Source organism: Rana temporaria, chromosome 3 (genome assembly GCF_905171775.1).
Source record: "Rana temporaria chromosome 3, aRanTem1.1, whole genome shotgun sequence".
In the NCBI taxonomy this organism is placed as follows: Eukaryota; Metazoa; Chordata; class Amphibia; order Anura; family Ranidae; genus Rana; species Rana temporaria.
In genome coordinates, this window is record NC_053491.1 from 44,166,730 (window position 1) to 44,181,946 (window position 15,217).

Consider the following 15,217-nt stretch of genomic DNA (forward strand, 5'->3'; position numbering starts at 1 on the left):
CGTTCGGCCATAGCCGAAAATGTTGATCACCCCTTCTGTGTATTTTACCGCGTTTTGTCGCGGCAAATCGCGGGACAAAACGCCGCAATTTGTCGTGGCAATCGCTGTAAAATACGCCGCGTTCAGGTGTGAATGCAGCCTCAAAGTGCTGTTTGGTGAAAGTCACATTCACTGCTTCATAAATGGACCCCTAAATGTACTCAGAACCAAAAACAAGGGCCCGGATTCTCGTACGAGTTACGCCGGCGTATCTCCAGATACGCCGTCGTAACTCTGAGTCCTAGCCGTCGTATCCATGCACCTGATTCTAATGCCGCGTACAGACGGTCGTTTTTTGTGATGAAAAAAAACGACGTTTTAAAAAACGTCATTTAAAATGATCGTGTGTGGGCAAAACGTCGTTTTATGTCTTCAAAAAAACGACCAAAAAAAAATTCGAACATGCTCGAATTTTTTGTGTCGTTTTTCAAAACGTCGTTTTTGTTTCACAGAAATTGACCGTGTGTAGCAAAAAACGACGTTTAAAACGACGTTTTTAAACCCGCGCATGCCCAGAAGCTAGTTAAGAAGTGAGCTTCAATGGAAAAAAGTGGTGAAACGTAACCTCGCTTTGCTAGAGCATTGTGAAAAAACGATGGTGTGTAGGCAACTTCGTCTTTGAAAATGATGTTTCAAAAACGTCGTTTTATTTCATGATTTAAAACTTCGTTTTTTTTCATCACAAAAAACGACCGTCTGTATGCGGCATTAGAATCAGTTACGCATAGATTTGTATTAGATCCGACCGGCGTAAGTCTCTTACGCCGTCGGATTTTAACTGCATATATACGCTGGCCGCTAGGGGCGTGTACGCTGATTTACGCCTAGAAATATGTAAATCAGCTAGATACGCCAATTCACGAACGTACGCCCGGCCGACGCAGTACAGATACGCCGTTTACGTTAGGCTTTTCCCGGCGTAAAGTTACCCCTGCTATATGAGGCGTACCAATGTTAAGTATGGACGTCGTTCCCGCTTCAAATTTTTAAAATTTTACGTTGTTTGCGTAAGTCGTTTGCGAATAGGGCTGGGCGTCATTTACGTTAACGTCGAAAGCATTGGCTTCTTGCGGGTTAATATGGAGCATGCGCACTGGGATACTTTCACTGACGGCGCATGCGCCGTTCGTAAAAAGCTTCATTTACGTGGGGTCACATAAAATTTACATAACACACGCCCACATCTATCACATTTGAATTAGGCGGGCTTACGCCGGCCTATTTACGCTACGCCGCCCCAACTTTCGTTTGAGAATACGGCACTTGCCTGTAAAAGTTGCGGAGGCGTAACGTAAATAGGATACGTTACGCCCGCACAAAGATACGCGATTCTACGTGAATCCGGGCCAAGATTTTTATGCAATATCCCAATTTCACTCCTAATGTACTGGCAAATTAAAGTGTTACTAAACCCAGGAGCCTGAATTCACTATATCTGGTCTCCCACAGTACACAGAACAAGGAAATACAAATATTTTAGTAAATTTAAACTGCTAAATACGTTTTCACATCAGTAGTATATAGCAGTCTTCGGCAGGCGGTCTTATAGTGTGAAGGAAACCCACATGTGCGAGGAATGAGGTAAGTTAGCCCTTCTTAACCTCTTCCCACCCCGTGTATAGTCAAATGACGGCTGCAAGGTGGCTCTGCCATCCTGGGCGGCTGTCATATGATGTCCTCGGCTTCCCGGCCACTAGGAGGTGTACTCGCCCGCCACTCGGGAGCCGATGCGCGTGCCTGGAGGGCTCGATGTCCGCCAGGCACCCGCGATTGCCGGGTCACAGAGCAGGGAAGTGTAAACACACAGATCCACGTCCTGTCAGGGGAGAGGAGACAGATTGTGTCTTTCTTGTTCATAGGAACACCGATTCGTCACCTCCCCCAGTCAGTCCCATCCCCCCACAGTTAGAATCACTCCCTAGGTAACACATTTAACGCCTTGATCGCCCCCTAGTGTTAACCCCTTCCCCTGCCAATGACATTCATACAGCAATCGGTGCATATTTATAGCACTGTTCGCTGTATAATTGTCACCGGTCCCAAAACAGTGTCAATACTGTCCGATCTGTCCACCGCAATATCGCAGTCCTGACAAAAATTGCAGAAAACCGCCATTACTAGTAAAAAAAGTCTAGTCATAAATCTATCCCCTATTTTGTAGGTGCTATAACGTTTGCGCAAACCAATCAATATACACTTATTGTGATTTTTTTTACCAAAAATATGTAGAATACATGTGGGCCTAAACTGAGGAAAAAAATGGGATGTTTATTATAGCAAAAGGTAAAAAACATTGTGTTTTTTCAAAAATTTACGTTTTTTTTTGTTTAGAGCGCAAAAAAATAAAAACTGCAGAGGTAATCAAATACCACCAAAAGTTTATTTTATAAGTCTATTTGTGGGAAAAAAATGATAAAAATTTCATTTGGGTACAGTGTAGCATGACCGCTCAATTGTCATTCAAAATGTGACGGCGCTGAAAGCTAAAAAATGGCCTGGGTAGGAAGGGGGTGAAAGTGCTCTATATTGAGGTGGTTAAAGTGGAACTTTAATTAGAAAACTACATCCTGCTAGATCACTTCAGGCTGGCCCCCTTTTGCAGGTATATTTATGTAAAACATTAAAAATAAGTGCCTATACTGTGTAAAATCAAGTAATATACTGTGCTCTGCACATGCTCAATTACTGTCTATTTTTGGGCACAGCAGAATTAAACCCTCCTATCCTTTACAGCCAAGGAAGCTACTTCTGTTTGATCTGCAACTGCCATGTAGACATGTGCATGACGAAAAAATGTGTTTCATTTCATTTTGTTTAGATCTGTTTAGACCCTTCAATACAGGGCATTTTCACCCCCCTTCCTGCCCAGGCCAATTTTCAGCTTTCAGCGCTATAACATTTCGAACAACAATTGCGCGGTCATGCAACACTGAACCCAAATGACATTCTTTTGGTGGTATTTGAGCACATCTGTGGTTTTTATTTTTTGCGCTATAAACAAAAGAAGAGTGACAAGTTTGAAAAAAACACACAATATTTTTTACTTTTTGCTAGAATAAATATCCCAATTTAAAAATAAAATAAAAAATAAATGCCTCAGTTTAGGCCGATATGTATTCTTCTACATATTTTTGGTAAAATAAGCATATATTGATTTGTTTGTGCAAAAGTTATCGCATCTACAAAATAGAGGATAGATATATGTAATTTTTATTATTATAATTTTTTTTTACTAGTAATGGCGGCGATCTGTGATTTTTAACGTGACTGTGACATTGCGACGGACACATCGGGCACTTTAGACACTATTTTGGAACCATTGACATTTATAAAGCAATTAGTGCTATAAAAATGCACTAATTACTGTATAAATGTCACTGGCAGGGAAGGGGGTTAACACTAGGGGGCGATCAAGGGGTTAAATGTGTTACCTAGGGAGTGATTCTAACTGTGAAGAGAGAAGCCTGATGAGGGGAGGTGACTGATCGCCGTTCCTATATACAAGGAACACACGATTGGTCTCCTCTACCTGACAGGATGTGGATCTGTGTGTTTACTAAATCGAACTAAGTGTGTTTACTAAAAGCGAACTAAATCGGCTCAAGGCGCTTTGCACGATGCGCTGTGATGGGTGCCTGGTGGAACTTGATGGCCGCAGGGCTCGCGCATTGGCTCCTGAGTGACGTGGAGCGTGCTCGCACTGCCAGCAGGGCGCGCATGCCCCCTAGCGGCCTGGAAGCCGAGAACGTCATATGACGCCCGCCCGGAGGGACAGAGTGTTCCTGCGGACGTCATATGACAATTGGCAGTTGGTTAATCTAGTTATTTTGTGTCATTAAATTCGGTTGATTCGTTCAAATCGTATTTGGGATTCATATTCAAAATTTGTTTTGTCTTCTCTTAATTTTTCTTTAAATTTGAAACACAAATTTTATATATTTTTTTCAATTTAAATGTGGCAAAGTGAACAAACAAAAGAAAAATCTTCACCAAATGATTACAATGACTCTTTAACCACTTGCTTACTAAACCCCCTTCGTGCCCAGGCGAAATTACAGCTTCGCTTTAACTGACATTTGCGCGGTCGTGCGACGTGGCTCCCAAACAAGATTGACGTCCTTTTTTCCCCACAAATAGAGCTTTATTTTGGTGGTATTTGATCACCTCTGCGGTTTTTATTTTTTGCGCTATAAACAAAAAAAGAGCAACAATTTAAAAAATGTATATATTTTTTACTTACTATAATAAATATGTCAATTTTTAAAAAAAAAGTTAAGGCCGATACGTATTTTTCTACGTATATTTGTAAAAAAAAAAAAAAAAAATCGCAATAAGCGACTGGTTTGTGCAAAAGTTATAGTGCCTACAAAGTAGGGGACAGAATTATGATTTTTTTTTTATTATTTTTTTTTTACTAGTAATGGCGGCGATCTGCAATTTTTATTGGGACTGCGATATTGCGGCGGACATATTTGGACACTTTTGACACAATTTTGGGACCATTCACATTTATACAGCGATCAGTGCTATAAAAATGCACTAATTACTGTATAAATGTGACTGTCAGGGAAGGGGTTAACACTAGGGGGTGAGGAAGGGGTTAAATGTATTCCCTGGGTGTGTTCTAACTGTGTGGGGGGAGGGGGTGACTGGGGGAGGTGACCGATGCTGTGTCCCTATGTACAAGGGACACAGATCGGTCTCCTCTCCTCTGACAGCACGTGGAGCTCTGTGTTTACACACAGAGCTTCACGTCCCTGCTGTCACCTGCTGTGTCACCGCCGATCTCAAGTACCTGGCAGACATCGCGGCCGCCAGGTACACGCATCAGCTCTTCAGCAATGCGCCGGGACAGTGTTTACCCGTTGCGCGCCACCCAGTGGCGCGCGGGTAATGCTTTTAAAGAGACGTCCTAAGACGTCCACCCGGCACTTGAGAGCCGCGCTGTTGACGTCTTTTGTCAATAGCGCGGGTCTGAAGTGCTTAAATCACCTTTGGCTTAATAAAAACAGCATTATTTCCAAATGGCACGATGGACTTTTTTCATTGGAAATTCCGATCGTGTGTGGGCCCCATCGGACTTTTTTTCAACCAGTGTTTAGAAATAGAACATGTTTTATTTTATTTTTCGATGGAAAAAAAACACGATAGGAAATTCCTATCGTGTGTGTGGAACTCGGACAGAGAAAAAACTCAGAATCAAGTCGACGCATGCTCGGCAGCATTGAACTACATTTTTCTCGGCTCGTCGTAGTGTTTCACGTCACTGTGTTTTGGACGGTCGGAATTTGGTCTGACAGTGTGTATGCAAGACAGCTTGAACGTAATTCAGACGAAAAATTCCATCGGATTTTAGGCCATCGGAAATTCCGATCGTGTGTACGCAGCATAATAAATAACACACACAGGGCCAGATCTACGTACCTCGGCGCTTCTTTACGTCCGGCGTAGTGTATCTCAGATACACTATGCCGCCGTAACTTACAGCGTATTTCCCGTATCCACAAAGAATTTGCGCCGTAAGTTACGGCGGCGTAGTGTAAATGTGTCGGCGTAAGGGCACGCAATTCAAATGGCTAATTTGTTGGCGTGTTTTATCTAAATACGTCTTGACCCGACGTAAATTAATTTTTTTCTGAACGGCGCATGCGCCGTCCGTGGGGGTATCCCAGTGCGCATGCTCCAAATTAACCCGCAACAAGCCAATGCTTTAGACGTGAACGTCATTCTACGCAAAGCCCTATTCGCGAACATTATACGCAAAGGACGGAAAATTCTACGCTGGCCCGACGTCCAAACTTAACATTGGCTACGCCTTATATAGCAGGGGTAACGTTACGCCGAAAAAAGCCTTACGGAAACGATGTAAAAAAATGCGCCGGCCGGTCGTACGTTTGTGGATTGGCGTATCTAGCTAATTTGCATACTTGACGGAAGCGCCACCTAGCGGCCAGCGTAAATATGCACCTTAGATCCGAAGGCGTACTAAGACGTACGCCAGTCGGATCTAGCCCAGCTTCAGGCGTATCTTGTTTTGTGGATACAAAACAAAGATATGCCGGAGAAACCTAGAAGTTACGCGGCGTATCAATAGATACGCCAGCGTAACTGCTTCGTGGATCTGGCCCACAGTCTTTGATTTCAGAAATATGTTTAGACCCCTTTCACACCGGAGACGTTTTTCAGGTGCTTTAGTGATAGAAATAGCGCCTGTAAAAAGCCTCATCTGCAAGTATCCCAGCCGAGTGCTTTCACACTGGGGCGCTGCGCTGGTCCTGCAGCTTCTTTGAGGCGCTTTAGGAACGATGTATACAACGCTGATCTATATACATATAGATCAGACCAACATGAGGGACAAATGAGAAGGAATGAGGGACATTGCTTCAGATCAGGGACCGTCCCTTGAAATGAGTGACAGTTGGGAGCTATGCACAGTGGCCGCATTTGACGGGCACAGTGACTACATTTTTTGGGCACAGTTTCTGCAATTGATGGCACAGTGGCTGCTATTGATGTTTTTTTTTTCAGTTTGTTTGCGCCCCCCAAAAAATTTGAGCACCAGCCGCCACTCTATATGGCTCGGTGCTTTTTTACATCACAAACCCATGCACACCTGCATTAACCACTTAAGGACCCCTTCACGCCGATATACGTCGGCAGAATGGCACGGCTGGGCACATCCACGTAAATGTACGTGGCTCTTTAAGCCCAGCCGTGGGGTCGCGGAAGCTCCGGGACCACGGGACTCGCGGACCCGATTGCCGCTGGACTCCCGCGATCGGTCCCCGGAGCTGAAGAACGGGGAGAGCTGTGTGTAAACACAGCTTCCCCGTTCTTCACTGTGGCGCTGTCATCGATCGTGTGTTCCCTTTTATAGGGAAACACAATCGATGACGTCACAGCTACAGCCACACCCCCCTACAGTTAGAAACACAAATGAGGTCACACATAACCCTTGAGCGCCCCCTTGTGGTTAACTCCCAAACTGCAATTGTCATTTTCACAGTAAACAATGCATTTTTAATGCATTTTTTGCTGTGAAAATGACAATGGTCCCAAAGATATGTCAAAATTGTCCGAAGTGTCCCCCATAAAATCGCTGATCGCCGCTATTAGTAGTAAAAAAAAATAAAAAATTAATAAAAATGCAATAAAACTATCCCCTTTTTTGTAAACGCTATAAATTTTGTGCAAACCAATCGATAAATGCTTATTGCGATTTTTTTTTACCAAAAATATGTAGAAGAATACGTATCGGCCTAAACTGAGGAAAAAAAATAATGTTTTATATATTTTTGGGGGATATTTATTATAGCAAAAAGTAAAAAATATTGCATTTTTTTCAAAATTGTAGCTTTATTTTTGTTTATAGCGCAAAGAATAAAAACCGCAGAGGTGATCAAATACCACCCAAAAAAAGCTCTATTTGTGGGAAAAAAGGGACGCTAATTGTGTTTGGGAGCCACGTCGCATGACCGCGCATTTGTCAGTTAAAGCGACGCAGTGCCGAATCGCAAAAACTGGCCGGGTCCTTTAGCTGCCTATAGGTCCGGGTCTTAAGTGGTTAAATAGTACATGAGGATTATTTTACAGGAACATTAGGCTCCTTCCATTGAACAAACATTGAATAGATGACAGGTGAATCATTCTTCCATCTCGGGTGTCTTAGTCCCAGCTTTCCAGATATCACTTTCTTCAAGGTATTACAAAAAGAAACTTGAGTAGAAGCATCTTATCCCAGATGTCAGAACTGTGTTATGGAGGAACAGCAAATGTATGGAGAACATTTATGCAGAACAGCGACGCGTCTCTTGGTACAAGCAGAGCATCATTTATTTATTGAATATTTCTTGCTGATCAGGTGTAATAGCATGGCAGTGCTGAGCCATCTGTGAACTGAATTTCAAGTCATCATTCTAGGTACATTTCCAGAACAGCTATTAATACATAACAGTAAATTTGGTTTCTGTTGTTTATTTATTACAGGTACAGTGGAACCTCAGTTTGCGAGTAACGCAGTAAATGAGCGTTTTACAATACAAGCAATATTTTTTTTTTTATCCTGACTCGGTTTGCGAGTGTTGTCTCACCAAACAAGCAGGATTCAAGCCTCTGCGGTGTGCAGTACTGCATTTGGTGCTGGAGCCGATCAGAGCTGTTTGGAAATACTCAGAAATACTCTGCTCCTGAGTGTTTCCGATAGGGTGACCACGTGTCCCGGGACAGTCCCACATTTTGCAGGTCTGTCCCGGGCACCTTCATTCCACGACAATACAGTGTACTGGAATGAAACGGACACAGCCACCCCCCAAGCCAAACTAATGCCCCCAAAAAAGGTCGCCACATCACCGCTTTACCCACTGACAGTACTTGTCCTGGCCGGGAATGCCTGGAGGTGCACAGTCACCGCCCTCTGCTTGTGATTGGAGAAATCATAAATCCCGCCTCGTGTCCAATCACTGTTGTAACGGTCACCACCGTTTACGATATTCCCATTCCATCACCCCACGACAGCTTATCCGACAGTCCGACAGACATCAGACACGATCCATCCCATTTCCCAGAATAAACGAGACATACGCTCTGTTCTCTGGTTTCAAAATGTATGAATGAACACTTTTAATGGTTCCTTAGCTTTCTTATATACAGTACAAATATGTTACAGTAATCAAAGGAACAAAGACGCACTCCACCCACACATCACACAATGGGGCTTCAATCACATTCTTTTAGATAATGACATTCAGAGGAGTTAATTATCCCCCAGACGTCCTGTCTCTGCGACAAGTTCCCCTCACCTGTTACACAAACACATTCCTTTACTAAACATAATTGAAAGATACTTAACATCCCATAATAGCCAGCCAGGCTGACTCTGTTTCAATCCACATCAACACCTAAAAGCTAGACATCTGACCTTTACAGACTTCATTAGCATCTCAACAGCCTAGGTTAAGCATTGAAGGAGACATCCTATTGACCTGTTGTGGACAGCATTAACCAAACTGTAATATTCCAAGATATCCTGCAACACATGAATTATCATTTATCAGTCACCCTATGCCCAAAAGGGGCACCGGGTGACCCTAGACCCAAGAGTCATTAGTGACGCTGGCACAGGAGTACCCCCCCATCCATCAAAAGTCTCTGGGTGTCACGGGCCATTCTGTTACAACTGTGCTGTCATTTGTTATAGCACAAGCTGATTTTTGGGAAGGGGGGTGTCCCTGAATGGTAGTTTGGAAATGTGGTCATCCTAGTTTCCAAGCCTTTCTGGGGGTTTCCGGGGGCAGTCAAGCGATCAACGAGTATTTCCGAGTCTCTCCAGCGCCCCCCACCTCTGGCCACATGCGGTATTGCATGCCATAGAAGTCAATGTGGAACAAATTATTTTTGTTTCCATTGACTTCTAAGGGGAAACTCGCTTTGATATCAAAGTGAGTGCTTTGGATTACAAGCATTCTCCTGGAATGGATTATGCTCGTAATCCAAGGTTCCACTGTACTTATATAGCACCATCAATTTATGCAACGCTGTACATATTTATCATACATTACCATCAGTCCCTGCCCTCAAGGAGCTTACACATCTAAGGTCCCTGTCTCACATACATACATACATACACACACACACACACACACACACACACACACACACACACACTATAGCTAATTTAGACAGGAGACAGTTAACCTACCAGCAGGTCTTTGCAGTGTAGGAGGAAACCGGTTTACCCAGAGGAAACCATATGTAGTTACAGTTTCCCAGTCCAAAAAATGCAGTAGTGGATTGTGTCATGTCACATTTACAAACTTTAGATGCATGGATGAGTAGCTGTGTGAAATGGTATTTATATAGTTACATTGGTCTAGTGGGGACCAATGTAACTCCCCTGTTCCCCGAAAATAAGACCTACCGTGATTTTCAGGGATGGCTGAACAATAAGCCCTACCCCAAAAATAAGCCCTAGTTAAAGTCGTTGTAAAAATATGTAATCCGTTTTGTAAAAAGATTATATAATGTAATGTGCAGTGTGTTTCCATTTGTAACTTTATTTGTGGAAAATACCTTATTTACAGAGCAGCTGGGCGCTCACGTGACTCGCCGATTGTTTGGGACAGAATCGAAACGGCGGTCTGCCAATGTAAACAAGGCAGATCGCCGCAAGGAAGGTAGTGATCCTGTTTCTGCAAAGCAGGAACACAGATCTCTGCCTTCCCATAGTGCAAGCACCTCCCCCACAGTGAGTAAGCACAGTTTAGGCACACATTTAACTCTTTGATCACCCCTGATGTTAACCCCTTCCCAGCCAGTGTCATTAATAGAGTGACAGTGCATACTTTTTAGCACTGATCACTGTAATAATGTCACCGGTCCCCAAAAAAGTGTCAAGTTTCACTTAGTGTCCAATTTGTCCACCGCAAAATCACAGTCCCACTATATGTCGCTGATCGCTGCTTTTACTATTAAAAATATATATACATAAATTAAAACTCCAGAAAAATATCCCAAAGTTTGTAGATGCTTGGTAACTGTAACTCCATCATTAACCCAAAAATGGAAAGAGTATGGCACAACTGCAAACCTACCAAGACATGGCCGTCCACCTAAACTGACTGGCCGGGCAAGGAGAGCATTCATCAGAGAAGCAACCAAGAGGCCAATGGTAACTCTGGAGGAGATGCAGAGATCCACAGCTCAAGTGGGAGAATCTGTCCACAGGACAACTATTAGCCGTGCTCTCCACAAATCTGGTCTTTATGGAAGAGTGCCAAGAAGAAAGCCATTGTTGAAAGAAAGCCATAAGAAGTCCTGTTTTTGTGAGAAGCCATGTGGGGGACACAGCAAACATGTGGAAGAAGGTGCTCTGGTCAGATGGGATGAAATTTTAACTTTTTAGCCTTAAAGCACATCACCCTGAACACACCATCCCCACCGTGAAACATGGTGGTGGCAGAATCATACTGTGGGAATGCTTTTCTTCAGCAGGGACGGGGAAGATGGTCAGAGTTGATGGGAAGATGGATGGAGCCAAATACAAGGCAATCAAGGCAAGGAAGAAAACCTGTTATGCCGCGTACACACGATCGGATATTCCGTCGGAAAAACCTTGGATGGTTTTTCAGAGGGAATTCCGCTCAAGCTTGTCTTGCATACACACAGTGAAAAAAAGTTCTCGGAACTTTCGTCTGTCAAGAACGCGGTGACGTACAACACTATGACGAGCTGAGAAAATTACGTTCAATGCTTTCGAGCATGTGTCGAATTGTTTCCGAGCATGCGTCGGAATTTTGGGTGTCAGACTTGCTACAGACGATAGGAATTTTTTCCATCGGAAAATTTGAGAACCAGCTCTCAATAATTTTTAGTTGGCGGAAATTCCGACAGCAAAAGTACGATGGAGACACGGTTGGAATTTCCATTCAGAAGCTCACATCGGACTTTTGCTGTCGGAATTTCCGATCGCGTGTATGAATAAATGACTTGTATAGCGCTACTCATGCGAACTGAATCGCCTCAGGGCGCTTTTTCCAGCCAGAGTATGCTTGGCTGGTGCGGTCATTTTACCCCGTAGGATAGTGACACGCTTGGGACACACAGTCATACACACAGATATACATATGTATATTGGGCCAATTTGGACAAGATCCAATTTACCTACCAGCATGTCTTTGGAGTGTGGGAGGAAACCGGAGTACCCGGAGGAAACCCACGCAGGCACAGGGAGAACATGCAAACTCCAGGCAGATGGTGTCGTGGTTGGGATTCGAACCAGCGACCCTTTTGCTGCTAGGCGAAAGTGCTACTCACTACACCACTGTGTATGGGGCATTAGAGTCTGGAAAAGACTTGAGACTGGGGCAGAGGTTCACCTTCCAGCAGGACAACGACCCTAAACATACAGCCCGATATACAACGGAATGGTTTAGATCAAAGCATATTCATGTGTTAGAATGACCCAGTCAAAGTCCAGACCTAAATCCAATTGAGAACCTGTGGCAGGACTTGAATTATGGTTCACAGAATCTCTCCATCCAATCTGACAGAGCTTGAGCTAATTTGCAAAGAAGAATAGACAAAAATTTCACTCTCTAGGTGTGCAAAGCTGGTAGAGACTTCCCCATGGGCGTCCGCTTCATAGGGCAAGGGAGGGCGAGTACCCCCCCCTGAAATCATGAGAGAAGACACTTGGCTTGTCCCCCTGTGTTGCTGTGCTGCAATGGCTGCCATGTACTTTTTTCTGCTGCTGCCTGCTGGCCGGGGGACTGGGGCTGCTCTCCACCCCCCCGGGTGCCACACATTGGGGGGGGGGGGGGGGGCAGGACAGGATTGGTAGTGCAGTGGCGATGTGACCTGCTGACAGCGCAGGGAGAGCTCAGGTGGACTGACCCATTGTCACAATGCTGTGTGTGTCACTCTCAACGTCCCAGTGAGTACAACCCCCCCCCCCCCCTTCCACAGAAATGGAAGAGGCTGCATCGGCTCTGCCCCTCCCTCCCTCCCCTTTGTTCCTGTGTACCATCGTCCATGCTCTGTGCCGACACCTCTGGACTCGTGTTCTGATCATAGACATTACATGTGATTTGCACCGCATTGCTGTCTAAATCATATGGGATGTCTGTGCGATGCGAATTTAGCCATACAAACTGTATGGCTGAAATCACATTTGCACCAAAACGGTGCAGGACACTTTATTTTGGGTGTTTACACCTATGCAATCCGATTCCTGTACCATTTCACAGTTCTCACTGCGATCTGCAAACTGATCTGGGGGTGTCATTAATTTTACATTGACACCCGTAACAGTTTGCAAAGGACAGCGTGAAGGTCCGACAAGCAACATGCAATGCAGGAATCCCCACTGGAATCGCACTGATTCCTGCATCGCATATATGTGAACCAGGACTCAAGTGGGATCACACCGATGCACTGTGGTTCAGTTGCAGTGCTGGTCTATACACAGTTTTCCTGCATTTACCTCCATTTTCACTACAGTCCCACAGACTTCTATTGGGTTACACATTTTTTGCAACGGTTTCTGAAAGCGCACCAAATGTTCTCTATACTGAATCTTTGGTGCGCTTTCAGAAAACACAGTGGGCCAGATCCACAAAGAAGTTACGCTGGCGTATCTATTGATACGCCGCGTAACTTCTAGGATGCTCCGACGTATCTTTTTTCTGTATTCAGAAAACAAGATACGCCAGAATTTTGCTAAGATACGACCAGCGTAAGTCGCCTACACCGTCGTATCTTAACTGCATATTTACGCTGGCCGCTAGGGGCGTGTACGCTGATTTACACCTAGAATATGTAAATCAGCTAGATACGCCAATTCACGAACGTACGCCCGGCCGTCGCAGTACAGATACGCCGTTTACGTTAGGCTTTTTCCGGCGTAAAGTTACCCCTGCTATATGAGGCGCAGCCAATGTTAAGTATGGGCGTCGGGCCAGCGTCGAATTTTCCGTCAATTACGTCGTTTGCATAAGTCGTTCGCGAATAGGGCTGTGCGTCATTTACGTTCACGTCGAAAGCATTGGCTTTTTGCGGGTTAATTTGGAGCATGCGCACTGGGATACTTTCACGGACGGCGCATGCGCCGCTCATAAAAAGCGTCATTTACATAAGGGTCACAATACATTGACATAAAACATGCCAACATGTTCGATATTTAAATTAGGCGGGCTTACGCCGGCCTATTTACGCTACGCCGCCGCAACTTTGCTTTGAGAATACTGCACTTGCCTGTCAAAGTAGCGGCGGCGTAGCGTAACTACGATACGCCTGCTTAAAATTTCGCCGTTCTACGTGGATCTGGCCCAGTAAAATTACACAAGCTAATAGAAGTCTGTGGGACTGCAGCTAAAAATGCAAATAAAATGCAGAAAAACTGCTTATACCCCAGCACTGCAACAAACTCCAGGACACACGTGTAAACCCAAAGGCTTCAGGGTGCTGTGTAATGTAAAAGGGTCCAGAGGTGCAGTTGTGGAGAGGGGTACACAGTTGTGACATTGAAAGATGCAGGGGCCAAAGTCAGGTGTTTTTACACTTTTCACATATTTAATTGTAAAAAATGTATAAAACCATTTATCATTTTCCTTCCACTTCACAATTATGTGCCACTTTGTGTCGGTCTATCACATAAAATCCCAATAAAATACATTTACGTTTTTGGTTGTAACATGACAAAATGTCGAAAATTTCAAGGGGTGTGAATACTTTTTCAAGGATCTGTATATTACATATTTACATGTTTAATACTGCTTGAAGTTGCGGTTTGCATATAGTTACATAGTCAGGTTGAAAAAAGACACAAGTCCATCCAGTTCAACCACAAAAAAATAAACAAACAAAATAAAAAAACACAATACAATCCCATACACCCAACTCCATACCCACAGTTGATCCAGAGGAAGGCAAAAAACCCCAGCAGAGTATGATCCAATTTGCTACAGCAGGGGAAAAAATTCCTTCCTGATCCCCCGAGAGGCAATCAGATTTACCCTGGATCAACTTTACCTACAAATCTTAGTACTCAGTTATTTTATGTACATTTAGGAAAGAATCCAGGCCTTTCTTAAAGCAATCTACTGAGCTGGCCAGAACCACCTCTGGAGGGAGTCTATTCCACATTTTCACAGCTCTTACTGTGAAAAAACCTTTCCGTATTTGGAGGTGAAATCTCTTTTCCTCTAGACGTAAAAAGTGCCCCCTTGTCCTCAGTGTTGACCGTAAAGTGAATAACTCAACACCAAGTTCACTGTATGGACCTCTTATATATTTGTACATGTTGATCATATCCCCCCTTATTCTCCTCTTCTCAAGAGTGAATAAATTCAGTTCCTCTAATCTTTCCTCATAGCTGAGCTCCTCCATGCCTCTTATCAGTTTGGTTGCCCTTCTCTGCACTTTCTCCAGTTCTCCGATGTCCTTTTTGAGAACTGGTGCCCAAAACTGAACTGCATATTCCAGATGAGGTCTTACTAATGATTTGTACAGGGGCAAAATTATATCTTTGTCTCTGGAGTCCATACCTCTCTTAATACAAGAAAGGACTTTGCTCGCTTTGAAAACCGCAGCTTGGCATTGCATGCCATTATTGAGCTTATAATCAACTAAAACCCCCAGATCCTTCTCCACTACAGATCCCCCCAGTTGTACTCCCCCTAGT